Source organism: Panthera leo, chromosome B4 (genome assembly GCF_018350215.1).
Source record: "Panthera leo isolate Ple1 chromosome B4, P.leo_Ple1_pat1.1, whole genome shotgun sequence".
Taxonomy (NCBI): domain Eukaryota; kingdom Metazoa; phylum Chordata; class Mammalia; order Carnivora; family Felidae; genus Panthera; species Panthera leo.
In genome coordinates, this window is record NC_056685.1 from 65667484 (window position 1) to 65675009 (window position 7526).

General features: G+C 36.4%; 1 pseudogene; it reads left to right on the plus strand.

Annotated features, from left to right (window-relative positions):
• Positions 1–273: 273 nt before the first annotated feature.
• On the plus strand, positions 274–406 carry LOC122225655 (annotated as a pseudogene).
• The last annotated feature ends 7120 nt before the right edge of the window (positions 407–7526 follow it).

Sequence of the window (7526 nt, forward strand, 5' to 3'; positions counted from 1 at the left end):
GTCTATACAAAGAAGCTAAATATATAATGCTTCTAGAATAAAATGTAGGACATTATCCTCAAGATGTGGAGATAAGCAAAGTTTTTTGGACAGGACACAAAAAGCAGTAACCATAAAACAAAAACAATAGATAAATTAGACTGTCAAAATTATAAACATCTGCCTATCAAAGGACACCACTAAGAATGTAAATAGGCAAGGCACGAATTGGGAGAAAATATTTACCCTACATAAATCTGACAAAGGATGTATATTTAGAATGCATATGTACTGAGCTTTGCACAGTGGCAGTATTGTAGCCAATGAGGTTTATCCGAGGCGCGCTTATTGCTAATAGAATGCATATGTACTGGAAGAAGTTTTTTTTTCCTTTTTTTTTAAACTGAAGAATTGAATACCTGATTCACAAACAACATATACGAATGTAATTTAGTAAGTACATAAAAATACTCAATATCATCAATCAGCAGGAAATAAAAAATTCCCCCACAATGAAATACCATAACACACACTAGAGGAGCTAAAATTAAAATGAGATTATAAAGCAACACTCATGCACTGCCAGTAGAAGTGTAAAATGGTAGAATAATTTTGGGAAATATTTTGGCAATTTCTAATAAAGGTAAGCATATATGATTCAGCAGTTCTACTCCGAAGTGTGCATCCTCCCAAAATGAAAACATATGATTTATACCACCTTTACAGAAAACTACCCAAATCTTGGGAACATTTTTAAAATATGGTATATTCATGCAATGGAATATTAGTAGCCATAAAAAAGAATGAACTACAACCCTGATACACACAAACACAAGATAAAATTTCATGGACACATTGAGCAAAAAGTCAAATCCAAAGAGCATAAACTGCAATTTTATCTACATGAAGTTCAGAATAGGCCGAATTAATCCATGGTGAAAAAAAATCAGAAATGGCAATGAAGAAACTTTTTAAGGCAAAGAAAATATTCTATATCTGGATAGGATGTGGGTTACATAAGTATGCTCATTTGTCAAAACTGATCAAATTGGACACAAAATCTGTGCATTTTACTATATATAAATAGTACTACACATACAAGAAAGAACTGGTAAAAAATGTGAACTCTAGTTTAAGTTTTATTGTTCACAGTGTTATTCTACACAAATATAGAAAGACAAATACTAAAATAATAAACTCTATGGTTTGGGTTTGGAATTGTACCAGTATATAGTCATGATTTTTAATATATCAAATATAAAAATATATAATTTATAGAAATATATAGAAAAATAACTTTTTTGTTTTTATTTAAATTCCATTTAATTAACATACAGTGTAATATTTTTTTAAATATTACATGAGAATCCCAAGTGCTCCACACTGACAGTGTATAGCCCAATGTGGGGATAGAACTCATGAGCCCACGAGATCATGACCTGAGCCGGGATCAAGAGTCAGACACTTAACCAACTGAGCCACCCAGGTGCCCTGACATACAGTGTAATATTAGTTCCAGGTGTACAATATAGTGATTCAACAGTTCCATATATTACCTGGTGCTCATCACAACAAGTGCCCTCCTTCATCCCCATCACCTATTTTGCCCATCACCCCACCCACCTCCCTTCTAGTAACCATCACTTTGTTCTTTATAATTAAGAGTCTGTTTTTTAGTCCCCCCCCCCTCTTTTTTCCCCTATGCTTGTTTGTTTTGTTTCTTAAATCTACATATGAGTGAATTCATATGCTATTTGTCTTTCTCTGACTGACTTATCTCAGTATAATACTCTCTAGCTCCATCTATGTCGTTGCAAATGGTATGTGTGAGTGTGTGTGTGTGTTATTACAACTTCTAACAAAGTAGGTTTAAAGGGAACATACCTCAACATAATAATGGCCATTAATGAAAAACCCACAGCTAATATCATTGTCAATGGGGAAAAATTGAGAGCTTTTCCTCTACGATCAGGAAAAAGACAGGGATGTCCACTCTCACCACTGTTATTTACCATAGTACTGGAAGTCCTAGCCACAGCAATCAGACAACAAAAAAACAACTTCTATGTTTATCTTTTTCTTAGTTCAATCTAGAAGCAATGGCATGCCAGTTGCAATGAGCATACCTAAATACCATTTAGCTTCTAAATACCATTCCCTATTAAAAGGAACTGAACCTACTTGAAGGACTGAAGCAGGGGAAATATAAATTGAGCCTGGAACATTCTGTTGTAACAGAAGGTAAAGAAGTGTACACACAAAAAATGATGAGACTATAATAAAGGGATACAGAAGGGTTTCCTACTGGCCAGATCCTGAGGAATTTGAGCATGAAGATAAATAATAACTGTAAAAATATAACTCAATTCATAGAACAAGAATTAGCCCATATATATATATGGGCTAATTCTTATATATATTCATATACATATATATGTGTGTGTATGTATGTGTATATATATATATATATATGTAAATAAATAGGAAGAAGAGAAATATCTTCTATACAGTGGAATGAATATTAAGAAATACCTGATGCCCAATAAAGTTGGAAAAACATTAATGGGTGATAAAACTAGTGAGTGAAAATTTGATTACAAATAGGAAATTTGAATAAACTCAAAGAATCTCCACACATATCATTTATTAATAAAAAGAAGAAAATAGGAAATTTATAATAGAGAAGCCTGGCCATAACCATTTTCACCAAGAAATCAAAGCTAATATGATCAAAATTGGAAGACACTGACATCATAAATCTTCTTATTTGCTGCATTAAGCAGAACCTTCAGCCTTACTTCAGTGACTTGACCAAAAACAAATGTATAATTGGGGGGTGGGGGAGGAGTTAAGATGGCAGAGCAGCATGGAGCTTGTTTCGTCCCTGAAATGCAGATAGATCGGCACAAAACCATTTTGAACACCTAGGAAATCGATCTGAGGATTAACACAACAATCTGAATAACCTGAGTCACAGAACTTGGCAAGTAAATGGTGCAGAGAGGTGAACGGTGGGGGAGAGAAAAGCGGCAGAGGGTAGGGAGCTATTTTTTCAGAGAGAGGACAGAGAAAGAGAAAGGGGAAGAGTACGGCACATTGGGATCTTGCAAGAAAAGTACTCCCCCAAAAGTAACTGGAGAGAAAGAGAGAGAAAGAGTGAAAACACTCACAGGTGACCAAACAAGAAATCTGTTCCCTAAAACCACTGACAGGAAGAAAAGGAGAGGATTTTAATACCACCAGGATCCTGTCAACGATGGAGTGCAGAGTCTGATTTTTCAAAGCTCAGTGCCTGGCAGTGCTCTGGTGGGAAGTAGGGCAAATCCCCAGGAGCAGGCAACAGGCTCTGAGGAATCCATGTGCCACACAGGGAGAAGCAGTTCCCCTGCTTGGAGTGCATTTGGTAGAGGCCATACAGCCTCCCCACAGACAAATTCCCAGTGGACCCCAGAGAGCAGCCATGTTTACTAGCATTGGGACAAAACACCAGAGTGTGGTGAAACCTGGTGCTGGCTGTGTGTGGTGATTTGCCATAATCTCTGAACCTCTGCTGCTGTGCGATCCCATGAACATTTTCTGGAGCAAGCTGGCACCTGACCATTGCTCAGTGAGAGTCTCCTGAAGGGAGTCGTTGTGGTTCCAAGCTGCAGGGGTCTTTGAAGTGTGGAGTTTTGAAACATAACCCCATCTGAGATAAAACTCTGGGGTGGGGGGAGGTGCTGCCTGGCTGGCAGACAGCTTGGATATGGACATGGTAGAGATGGAGAGTAAATGAAGGCCTGAGACAAAGGAGGGGTGCTTGATCACCACAAAGTTCCTGTGCCAGAGACTAGGGAGCTGGATGGAGGCAATTCTACCTTTCCTGCGCATGTGCATTTGCACCACACTGATCTACCTCAGTAAGCTGAGATAATCAGTGCCACCTAGTGGAGAACAAAGCTGTTACACCAAGCCCTGCCCAACTGTGCTCTCCAAGCGCATCCCCTAGAAGACCAGCACAAGTCGCTCCACCTGCTTAGTGTACTGACTATATAAGGCTCATAGTTTCACTTCTAGGAGAAACTGGATGTAACTTCATTCAGGTTTCATTTTTCTTCTTTTCACCTTTATTGGATACAGAAAGAAAATTTTATTTTCTTTTTTTAACCTTATTTTTTATTTTTTTAATTGTTTATTCATTTCATTTTATTTTAGTCTATTTTATCGTGTATATTTTTAATTTTTAAATGTTTTCTTACTTTTTTTTCCTTTTATTTCTCCTTTTTCTCAATACTATCAAGCTTCTTTCAACAAACAGACAAAAACACACTAGGATCTAGCTTCTTTTATTTGATCTTTCGTTTTGTTTTTAATTTTAATTTTTTTCTTCCTCCAAAATGACAAAATGAAGGAATTCACCCCAAAAGACAGAACAGGAAGAAATGACAACCAGGGGCTTAATCAATACAGATATAAGCAAGATGTCTGAACTAGAATATAGAACTGTGATAATAAGAATACTATTTGGGATTGGAAAAAAGCATGAAATCCCTTTCTACGGAGATAAAAGAAGTAAAATCTAGTCAGGATGAAATTAAAAATGCTATAACCGAGATGCAATCTTGAATGGATGCCATGATGGCAAGGATGGACAAGCAGAGCAGTGAGCCAGTGATATAGAAGATATAATTATGGAGAATAATAGAGCAGAAAGAAAGAGGGAAACAAGGGCAAAGGATCATGGTATAAGACTTAGAGAACTCAGTGACTTGTTAAAAAGGAATAACATCTGAAACATAGGAGTCCCAGAAGATGAAAAGAGAGAAGAAGGGGCGGAAGGTTTATGAAAGCAGATTATAGCAGAAAACATTCCTAATCTGGGGAAGAGCAGAGACATTAAAATCCAAGAAACACAGAGAGCTCCCATTAAATTCAACAAAAACTGACCATCACCAAGGCATATCATAGGCAAACTTATAAAATACACAGACAAAGAAGGGTTTATGAAAACAGCAAGGGAAAATGTCCTTAACCTATAAGGGAAGACAGATCAGGATCACAGCAGATATACCACAGAAACTTGGAAGGCCAGAAAGGAGTGACAGGATATATTCAACGTGCCGAATCAGAAAAATATGCAGTTAAGAATTCTTTATCTAGCAAGGCTGTCATTCAAAACAGAGGGAGAGATAAAGAGTTTCCCAGACAAACAAAAACCAAAGGAATTCGTAACCACTAAACCAGGCCTGCAAGAAATTTCAAGGGGGACTCTTTGAGTGGAGAAAAGACAAAGCATAAGAAGACCAAAAGCAACAAAGGCTAGAAAGGACCAGAGAACATCACCAGAAATACCAAGGGCACTAAATTCATATCTTTCAGTACTAACTCTAAATGTCAGTGGGCTAAACGCTTCAATGAAAAGACATATGGTTTCAGAATGGATAAAAAAACAAGACCCATCTATATGCTGCTTACAGCAGACTCACTTAGGACCTAAAGATACCAGCAGATTGAAAGTAAGGGGATGAGAACCATCTATCATGCTAATGGTTGTCAAAAGAAAGCTGAGGTAGGCATACTTGTATCAGACAAATTAAATTTTAAAATAAAGACTGTAACAAGGGATGAAGAGCATTATATCATAATTAAGGGGTCCATCCACCAAAAAGATCTAACAATTATGAATATTTATGCCCCCCAACCAACATGGAACACCCAAATATAAATTAGTTCATAACAAACATAAAGAAAATCATTAATAGTAATACCATAATAGTAGGGGACTTCAACCCCCCACTAACAGCAGTGGACAGGTGATCTCAGCAGCAAATCAACAAGGAAACAATGCATTTGAATGACACACTGGACTGAATGGACATAATAGATATATTCAGAACACTTAATCCTGAAGTAGCAGAATTCACATTATTCTCAACTGCACATGGAAAATTCTCCAGAATAGATCACATACTGGGTCACAAATCAGCACTCAGCAAGTACAAAAAGATCAAGATCATACCTTGCATATTTTCAGAACACAATCCTATGAAACTCGAAGCCAAACACAAGAAAAAATTTGGAAAGGCCATGAATATTTGGAGATAAACATTCTACTAAAGAATGAATGGGTTAACCAAAAAATTAAAGAGGAAATTAAAAAGTACATGGGAGCCAGTGAAAATGAAAACATAACAGCCCAAAATCTCCAGAAGCTAAAATGGAAGCAATCCAGGCCTTCTTAAAGAAGGAAGAAAGGTCTCAAATAAACAGCTTAACCTTACACCTAAAAGAACTGGAAAAAGAATAGCAAATAAAGCCCAAAACCAGCAGAAGAAGGGAAATAATAAAGATTAGAGCAGAAATCAGTGATACTGAAATAAAAAAAAAAACAACCCAAAAAACAAAAACAGAACAAAACAAAACAAAAAGCACAGTAGAACAGATCAATGAAACAAGGAGCTGGTTCTTTGAAAGAATTAACAAAGTTGTTAAACCTCTACCCAGACTGATTGAAAAGAAAAAGGAAAAGACCCAAATAAAATCACGAATGAAAGAGAGTACAATCAACACTGCAGTAATACAAACAATAAGAGACTATTATGAGAAAATATATGCCAACAAATTGGGCAATCTGGAAGAAATGGACAAATTCCTATAAACATATAAACTACCAAAACTGAAACAGGAAGAAATAGAAAATTTGAACAGACCCATAACCAATAAATAAATTGAATCAATAATCAAAAATCTCCCAACAAAAAGAGTCTAGGGCTGGGTGGCTTTCCAGAGGAATTCTATCAACATATAAAGAAGAGTTAACACCTATTCTTTGATGCTGTTTGAAAAAAATAGAAATGGAAAGAAAACTTCCAAACTCATTCTATGAGGCTAGCATTACCTTGATTCTAAAACCAGACAAAGACCCCTGTAAAAATGAGAACTACAGATCAATTTCCCTGGAGAACACGGATGGAAAAGTTCTCAAGAAGACACTAACAAACCAGATCCAACAATACATTGAAAGAGATATTCACTGTGATCAAGTGGGATTTATATCTCGGATTCAGGGCTGGTTCAATATCTGCAAATCAATCAATGTGGTACATCATACTAATAAAAGAAAGAATAAGAAACACATGATTCTCTCAATAGATGCAGAGAAAGCATTTGACAAAATACAGCATCCTTTCTTGCTATAAACCCTCAAGAAACTGGGGATAGAAGGATCATACCTCAAGATCATAAAAGTCATATATGAAAGACCCACCACTAATATCATCCTCAATGGGGAAAAACTGAGAGCTTTCCCCCTAAGGTCAGGAACAAGACAGGATGTCCACTCATACCACTGTTATTCAACATAGTATTGGAAATCCTAGCCTCAGCAATCAGACAACACAAAGAAATTAAAGGCATCCAAATTGGCAAGCTAGAATTCAAACATTCACTCTTTGCAAATGACACGATACTCTATGTGGAATACCCAAAGACTCCACCAAAAAATTGCTAGAACTGATACATGAATTCAGCAAAGTTGGAGAATATAAAGTCAATGCACAGAAACTGGT